General features: G+C 37.9%; 1 long non-coding RNA gene across 1 annotated transcript; it reads left to right on the top strand.

Annotated features, from left to right (window-relative positions):
* Nucleotides 1-6,232: 6,232 nt before the first annotated feature.
* Nucleotides 6,233-7,357, top strand: LOC114540268. The gene is made up of 3 exons (XR_003689030.1): nt 6,233-6,339; nt 6,446-6,604; nt 7,242-7,357. It is a non-coding gene; the product is annotated as an uncharacterized LOC114540268 (long non-coding RNA).

Genomic DNA, 7,357 nt, shown 5'->3' on the forward strand with positions numbered 1-7,357 from the left:
TCTGTGATATCTGCCTATACCTAAATACGATAGCACAATGGGTCTCACACGCACTGTATACACAAAATCTAAATATATCTGGGGCCGGTTGTTCGAAAGGCGTTTAGCTTAAACGGTGGATAAGCAAAAGTTTAAAAATACTCTCATAGGTCTTGTGAATGACTGAACCTGCATCTTATGCATTTAATATGTACTTCCATTGACAATTAAACCTTTTACATCGAAATATTTTAGCTCAGTTGTTCAATAAATAGATAATTTGGTTTTCTATTTTTAACTTATCCACCGATTAAGCTAAACGCCTTTCGAACAACCGGCCCCAAATATATATAAGCATCGATTGTAATATAAAATTTCATATTAGGTATGCATGGACATAATTATTTTACACTCAACGCAGCTGTTTCCGACCCGGTCCCAGGAGAAACGCGCAGAGACTGAAGTGCGATTAATGGGCTGTTTACATGGGCCTGGTTACCCGAGATTCAACGAAGCGTGAGATGATTTTGAGGTATTGAAATGAGCAGATAACATGATCCTGGCAGTCGTGGCAGTCGTATAATCACCATAACAATAGCATGTGCTTGTTTGGTGTCATAAAGACTTATTTCATTACCTCAAAGTCCTCCCAAGCTTCGTTAAATCTCGGTGCGTGAGTTGGATGTTGGCAAATGTTCACATGAATCGTTTATCTTCGCCCGCCTGGTGGCATATGTGCCTTACGTTTGTCGCTATGAATTACCGTTCGAGTGAAGTAGAACAATTTATTCCGATGTGATTTGTGTATACTCAATACCGCAAAATTACAACGTCTATGCGACGTCTTAATCAGTTTGTATGGAATTTAATTATCAAATTAATGTCTGTGTGTAATGCCCTTATTTGAACATTCGCAACTCAGTATACCCTATCACATCCCGCTAATTTTAAGGAGCTAAAGTCTTCGTTTAATTAAACAATTTCGTTTGTATTTGATTCGGCACATGAAAAGTTGAATTGTTTGAATAACATTTGATTGAATTGGTATATAGGTCACGGATTTCATTAATAACTGCCTGCTTTTGTTCCAATCAGAATTGCTCAAAATGTACGATAAATTTTGATTGGTTTATTTGAAAAGAACTTTTAGGTCTTCTAGGAAATGATCAAATAAATTCCTGTAGGCGGCAAATAAATTGTTGGGTGGTCTATTATCAGCACGACCAATACAAATAAAAGTGAATAAGTGATTGTGTTTTATTGAGAGAAGGTCGATATTAATTTATTTGTGTAATCTTTTAATATACTTTATTGATGTATTTGCTTAATCTATTGAAATGTTTTCGTATATTGATATAATCGCGTAATCCAATACATCCCGAAGCCTAACCATGCACTCAATGCAAAAATTCCAGTATTTGGGCAAAACGAAAGTATATGACTATAACATAATCGCGTGCCAATAAAAACTGGAATCAGTAAGCTGTCAACAGCAGACAACCATTCCCACGCTATAGCTTCTTCTATTGCTTTTACCTTTGATTTATATACAATTATTAACCAGCACTTCCAAAATTCCGTTTTACCGTGTTTATAACTTTGACCTGCCGAGCAATCGGCTGTACAAATGTGCGATTTCCCAAACGTTTCTTGTGATCTTTTAATCTCGCCTTACCTCCGTATGTATTCAGTGTGTCGATTCTTAACTACTCCTCGTTTTATCTTCCCAATTTCTACCGACGAAGGGTACCAGATTATTGATAAATATACGAATGATTCAGCGTCCTATAATCATTTATTGACAATCTCGTTCCAGGCTGTTCGCTCTTCATGCCTCAAAATCCGTCGGGCAGAAAATAATGTATAGAATAATACACGGTTGCGCGGAGATATGGATTTTATATATGTTCACTCAGTTTTCATGCTTTAATAATGATAAACACATTATAGCTACAAAGTACATCACACAAAGTTATCCTTCGCTCCGAAGGCATTCGCGAAAAGCATTGTTCGTCCACGCGTGGTATACACGATACTTTCGCTTACGTCATTTCGAACATCCTCCCGCCCTGATAGACGGGCGAAAGTCTATCAACACAACTCTAAAGTACATAAATTAGTTAAATGTCAATGTTCTCCTGTTTGGCTTCCGTCACGAACGTGATTGGAAATTCACCTTTTTTCTCATTTGTTAGCTCGGATTATAACTCAATAGGATATAAAACTTCTGCAGAGGTCGCCGAAGCCGTATTATCTTTCCGTCATTTCGGATCACTTTTTAAACCGCAGCTCGCGACTTTCCGTCTTTTCCTTGGATTAAATCATCCACTAATACCTTTTGCCAATTCAATCGTTTAACATTGTCTTCTTTAACCGTAATATGACATCTCCGACGTTGATAACAGACCGGTCTCTTTTGTTCGTCCGGTGGTGTTCCAGTTCACGTAACTGGGTTAAGTATTCTGAACTCCATCTCCTCCAGAAATGTCCTAATACTGATGCATCGATTCCGATGCATCACCCAAGGCGTGTAATGGATAGACTTCGTTTTATCTGCAAACAAGTCTTTACAGTAGCATCTACTCAGGGAGAAAACGCTTGAATCTTTCACGATCGACTGCCAGTTTTTGATCATGTCCTCGTTCAATGTTTCGCCAACCTACTTCCGATTTGCATAATTGTGGAAGAACAATTTGAACATCAAAACGACTGGCGAAATAAGTCCTAAAGAATCAAAGAACTTCGCCGCCGTACTAAGAATAGTTCTCTTGGTCACGTCGTTGAGATCAGCATCAGATAAGACTTTAGCAAAGTGCATACAAATTTCGAGTTACTATAATTATTCTTTTCATTAGAAATTTATTGTTTTCACAGTCAATGAACACCAAAATATTAGCATGGTGGGACAAATCGTCAGGCTGGTTACGCTACAGAGTGCATTATCATTTATTTAAAAGAATTTACAGCCTCTCATTGGCTAATAGCCATGTGTGAAATCGTCATGTCCAACGTGTGATGTCATAACGTGTGATACGACTTTTTTCTTGCACGTTACTACCTCATAACGTGTGATAAATTTTCGTATCTCACAATAGGACGTCACACCAATGGCGAAGACATTCCCAAAGCAGCGATAATGTGAAATCGACACAAATTTAAGCGAACAATTCAAAGTTGTAATGTTCATTCTTTTAAACAAATAATAAAACAATTATCAATGCAGTTTTCACATGATATGAAGAAGTACAGATGGTCTCAAAAAAAACGCAAAACTTAAATATGCAAGAACATTACTACAGCTCTAAAGTGCAATAGATAAGCACCTCTGGGAATTAAAGATGGCTCTTAATCTTTCATTTAAAATGCTTCATTTTAAATGCTTCATTTCATATTAGCTGAACTATGGTGCAAACCCCAACAATATTAATATTCTTGCATATTTAAGTGGTTGCGGTTTTTTTGAGACACCCTGTATGAAGCCCTGGTTTGTCATTAGGGAGATTTAGCATGAGGACGTGAACGTCAAAGACGTGAAAATAGCGAAAAAATGATGTGATGGTTTAAAGTGGTATTTAGAATGAATGGGCTTGATGAGAATTTAGAATGAATGGGCTTGGACCGAAAACTGTAATCGTAACACTTGAATCTGGGGAGCTTCACTCGACGGCTCATCAACCAATAGAAATCTCAGGTAGTCACGAAATCTCAGGTAGTCACGGTGCTCTGGTGCTATGGCGATATTCTGAAAGGCTTTCTCCATGTCTGCTGTCACCGCCACAGGATGAATTCGGAATCGAGTAATATTCAAATAACGAACGATTAACCGTGCCAAGTTGCAAAGTATAAACAAACCGTTACACCTCTGATTGGGGGGAAGTTCTCGCTTATTGGTGTTAAGCAAGTGCAACACTGATACGTCCGTTAGTCAATTTAGAATTGGGCTACTCTGTTAGCAGCAAAAAAACTGATTTATCAAGAGAGCACATAACCAACAGAAATATTTTGTCTATAACACCAAACATAAAATTATGCACAGGCAAAATGGACTATGTCTATGATCGATGATTCACAGTCGTCGGGAGATTAATGGTGTAAGTGGGGGGCCAACATAAAGGCAATCATTCAGGCTAGGACCGATTTTCTTTGCCGACGCATCATACACGACTCTTCGCCTAGTCGTGTCTTTATCATTCCTTACAACTTCCTTGTATAGCAAATAATGAACAACTCCGGGTGACTCCCATCAACTTCTTCGACCAGTTCAACTACTACAGTGTTAAGTTGATCTTGGATAACCCTGTGATATTCCTGCAAAACAGTTAGTGATGCATGTTATCGATTAATCAAGGATCCTAATTGCTTCACGGCAAATGCTGTAGTTGTCTGGAAAGAGTGAGCGTTCATCCTTGAGAGGCAGTTTTTCTTCATACCGGTCCCCATTGAAATGTCATATTATTGGCATATACCCATCTTTCCCCCAATGCATTGTCGCCCTCTGGTAGTTTGCATTTCATCTTCCATGGCTGTTGTTGGCCCCCGTAAGCAAAGGGTAGGGAGTGGCAGCTGTGGAGCTGCCCCTGTGGTTCTGGTGCCCCTGCTACGTTTCGCTACAATACGGTTGAAGTGGAAAACGGCCTTTAGGCTGATGACGAAGTAGAATTTGACGTCTCTGAAACGGGACTAGTTTCGGTTTTCTCTTTGTTTGTTTATATGCAGCGTGGTCAGATACAATTAATTAACCTGTTTTCAGTCGCATGTAAACTCATCAATGGAGTAAGTAATATCTCCTAACATTATATTCCTTGTGTATGTCGAATTATTGCTAGGATAAGAATGTCCTAAACTGTGATAGTGCATGGCTCAGGTAAATTGATAATGCGATGGTGCATCTTTAAAACACAAGATGGAAATAGATTAAATTCCGGAATATCATTCCAACCGTCCTAATCCATTATCTCAGTTGGAAGAGCACTGGGCTAGCAAACCAAAGGTCGCGGGTTCGATTCCTACCTGGGTCGAGCTAACTTTTAAGCTGGTCTGGTAGAGTAGCATAATCTCATTAAGTTACTTTTGGGGTAAACGAGATTTACAGTACTCGTCGGCTGATCTCTAAGGCCTGTTTTCCACTTCAACCGTATCGTAGCGTAACGTATTTCTTTGTTTCCGAAGTATTCGACCAGAATTAATGACTTTAAAACAATGAGATACGCTACGTTTCGCTACGATACGGTTGAAGTGGAAAACGGCCGTAAACGGTAGCTGAATGCAACGTTACATGTTTCATCTGAAAAGCAACTTAATTTGAAAGATGAATTTGGGTATGATTTTGACATGCTTTCAGTGCAGATCGTGGTCAGGTTTTGTACTCGCACGAGCTTCGGCATGCATAGGTCTACACCCTTCCCTGTGCTTAATTCGCTAACTTCAGTTTCAAATCCTACACACAAAAAACAGGTGTGTAGAATTACACACCAAGGTGTGTTTGACTACACACCAAGGTGTGCTCAATTGCACGCCATGGTGTGTAATTTCTGCACACCTTTCTACGCGCTTTTAGAAAGCACACCTTGGTGTGTAAGGAAACACACCTTTGTGTGTACGCAAACACACATTCGTGTGTTCGAAAACACACCTTTGTGTGTTAGCGAAAACACCTCCTTTTGCACACCTTTTCTTTTACTCATTAAGGTGTGTAAAGTAACACACCTTTTCACTGAAAACACACCTTTGTGTGTTTGACAGCACACCTTGACCCATCCAAGAAACATCTTTTGATGTGTTATAAAACACACCTTTAAATTATTAACAATATGCTTGATTGGCCTTATTTATTACCTATAGTATTTTAGTGCGTCGATAAAAGCGTCAGCCTTACGAGGAATTACACAAGTCACAGGAAATTTCACGCTGTTCCATTGCATTTAAATTTAACTTTTTGCTTTAAATTCCTGTTATCTTTGGCCTGCGTTTCAGCTTTGATCAGTATTAAAAACTCTAAACATTATATAAGACATAGATTTAAGGGAATTTACAGATCGTTGTGGTTTACTTTTGTAATAAGAATGATTAACGTGGGTTGTTTTTGAATATCTGCCATACAGACTTGTATATACAGGTCAGTGATCTGATACGTCATACGCTTTTAACCAATAAGAATGTCGCAAGGTGTGAAACCCACGCGCACGAGGCACGAAATACAAACCACTGTTTAGTGTTTACATTTCCTTCTCTACTGTGACAACTGTGCTTTGAGTCTGTTACAAGTTTAAATTATGTTTATTGTGAAGGCGATTTTAAGATTTTTTTGGAGATGAACACACGAGAGCTTATGATGTTGTATAAAGAAGAAATTATAAGAGGGTAAGTTGTATTGCAGTGCTTTTCGAATCGTTTGTGTCAAACATTTGTATCAATTTCAATATGGCCAACGAGTGTAATCAATATGGTTGTCTCTATCTATTTGTAGCGAATAAATTGATGGTTCCGTTACAAACGATGCAAAGAAATTCAAGACTTCGAAGGTCCCGAATAGCTTGAAAGTGAAAAGTCTGCTTCATTCTAATAATTCAGAGACCACCGAAGCGCATGGCGACGCGAACAGATTCGACATCACAAGAGAGACTTGGTGAGTGTTACGTTTTATCTTTCAAAATTTAATTGTTCTAGGTGCTTTTAGAAGGAGATTTACACGTATATCGGTGTATACATAAGGCTGTTTATGCCATAGTTTATGCTTGGTATAAAGAAAGCATATAATTCGCTAGGTGTAATCTTGATGAATTGTTTTGTGTCTTAATTTATGTTTAATATTTTGTATTCCTTTTGGGGGTTAGTAACATTCCAAAGGACCAATTTTTGTCCTCACTATACTGCATTTGCTTTCTAAATGTTGTAAATATTAGATAGTTGATTTGACTTGAGTGTTCCAGAATGGTTTATGATTTTTAATACTATAGACTTGACTACTTATCCTGAAAGATAGCTATATATACATATTTAAATAAAACTTTCCCATTTTAAAGAAACTATAGGAAATGTGCCCAGACCCCAATTTTTCAAATTTCAACAGAAGGTTATAATTCATGTAATTATACCTGCCTATACCTGACAATACATCCTAAATTCTTTTACCAAAAATAAATCTTAACTCATAAATTGGGTATCATTTAGCATGTTCTATTAATTAACAGATGCTTGTGCACATCTTAAATTGGAAAATTCTAAATACCAGATCCTCTTATGCATTTATTTTATATTTTCAGGTGACCTTTGTTGATTATGAAGATCATGAATTAAGGCGATGATGTTATTGCAACAGTTGAGCAGGCACCATACACTCCAACAAACAAGAACAAGGGTGACCAACAAGACAAGAAAA

This window comes from Dendronephthya gigantea, unplaced genomic scaffold (assembly GCF_004324835.1).
Source record: "Dendronephthya gigantea isolate DGI-Jeju-01 unplaced genomic scaffold, DenGig_1.0 000228F, whole genome shotgun sequence".
NCBI lineage: Eukaryota > Metazoa > Cnidaria > Anthozoa > Malacalcyonacea > Nephtheidae > Dendronephthya > Dendronephthya gigantea.